This window comes from Lactuca saligna, chromosome 9, assembly GCF_052625555.1.
Source record: "Lactuca saligna cultivar CGN05327 chromosome 9, ASM5262555v1, whole genome shotgun sequence".
Lineage (NCBI taxonomy): Eukaryota > Viridiplantae > Streptophyta > Magnoliopsida > Asterales > Asteraceae > Lactuca > Lactuca saligna.
The window spans coordinates 10,136,126-10,137,935 of NC_136425.1; the positions used below are offsets into that span (position 1 = coordinate 10,136,126).

The 1,810-nt window shown below is 39.7% G+C and overlaps 1 long non-coding RNA gene across 2 annotated transcripts; it reads right to left on the reverse strand.

The window, feature by feature from the left end:
- On the reverse strand, positions 1 to 1,810 carry LOC145014232 (uncharacterized). 2 transcript variants are annotated; one of them, XR_013665454.1, is made up of 4 exons: positions 1,494 to 1,810; positions 1,126 to 1,374; positions 622 to 1,049; positions 1 to 538 (listed from the first exon to the last, which is right to left on the reverse strand). It is a non-coding gene; the product is annotated as an uncharacterized LOC145014232 (long non-coding RNA). The 2 variants fall into 2 exon arrangements; XR_013665453.1 differs by having other exon boundaries at positions 1,126 to 1,809.

Genomic DNA, 1,810 nt, shown 5'->3' on the forward strand with positions numbered 1-1,810 from the left:
TGAAAAGAAATATAAACAACCATAACATTGAAAGGGTTGCCCACCAACCCCACAAAAAAACGGAAAATAGTAATATTGTCTTACAAACCTAAATTCATTCAAATTGTTTTTAGAAAAACCAAATAAATGTTAAAACATAGATCGATCGCCACCACTCAGAACCACCTCTGTCTTGCCCTTTCTCTTTTCCCTTCTTCAGCTACAATGTAAGATCATGACTAGCTTTTACAGGCTTGCCAAACAACTTGGTAAGGGCCTCACACCATCCGATCACATTCCAGGATCCCACATTCTCCAGATCATCTGCAAGCTTGATCTTTATTTCCTAAATAGCCACTGCAACACTAGCTTTCACCTCAGCTATGACCTTAATTATCTCAGCCGCATGATCCTCCTCCTTATCAATTTTTTCCTTGAACAACATCTCCACCCTCTGCAGAAGCTCCTTGTTAATCTCCTCTTGCCCTCTCAAGGCACGCTTTGTTTAAGTCAACTTTGCCTTGGAATCCTCATAAGAATGAGAGACATGATCAACCACCTGTAAAAAGCAACAATAAGTAGAAAATTGAATTTGAATAAGGGGAACACAAAAGCACTTACAGACTGGGAGAAAGAAATCACCTTCCTTAATGCTTCGCCTGTTCCTAAATTCTCAAGATCCCAAAAATCGGAAGATCTTTTCTTGCGAGATGAAGAAGGCTTCACAGTAAGGTCAAGCTGGGTATTCTTGGTGGGAGCAGAAGGTGGGATCTTTTCCTTCTTTACATAGAGCAGACCACTAAACATGTCATCCTCAAGATCAGCCAAAGCAAAGCGAGCACTAGGACGAGTAGTTTTGGATCTTGCAAACCATGAAGGATCCTTGTAAATTCACGATCCTAATATTGAAGTAAATAAACAGAAAAGTATCCCAATCGGTAGCCATGGAAGCAGTCGTGGATGAACCTTCCTGAAGATTCGCACAATCAAACTTGAACGTCCTAACACCCGCTGGTAGAGCCTGAAACCTTTGCCTCGGTATCTTCAGCTTCAAAAAAAGCTTCTGCAAACTTCAAACCCGCATTCAAACAAACAAAATAAGAAGGGTAAAATTTAGGATTTTCAAAACCAACAAACGAACCCTACCCTTTTTAGCCCAAGTTTTAGGCAAAAACTCTCCGCCGACAATAGAGTCACGCCTCACAAAGAAATACTTCTCCTTCCAGGCTCCATCATTGTGTTTTGATTTCAAAATCAAAGGGTACCAGTTGGGCTTGACCTTGAGTAAGAAACGAGAATTTCCAAAAGGTAGAAAGCTCATAAATGAAGGCTAACTCAGGAAGACCTATCTCTTGATTATGTGAAAGATTTACTCGGTTAATCCACGACAAAATCCTCCAAATTACATGCATGGTTTGAACAAAATGAAAGTTCAGTAGCTTGTAAGAACTTGGAGACAATGCCGGAAAACGGATACCTTAAATCAATGGAAAAGGGTATTTCGAAAAACATACCTATGAAGAAGATGCAAAATCAGGTTGAATAGAGGCATCGAAAGGTTTGAAACCAATGTCGGAAGGGAAAGCTCCTATAAACTTAAGGTATTACATGTCCTTGTCATCAAAGGAACATATCTTATTGTAGGTCATGATCTCCTGGTTCAAGAAATCGCTCTTCGACGGAGCAATAATGTTGGCACACGAACGAGTCAACTTTTTTCACATGAACGATTGCAGAAAAAACAAAGAAATACAAGGAAAAAGGGAATTATCTCTGAAAGAGATTATGGATGATCGGAGGGAATGATAAAGAAGGTAAAAGAAAATGACGG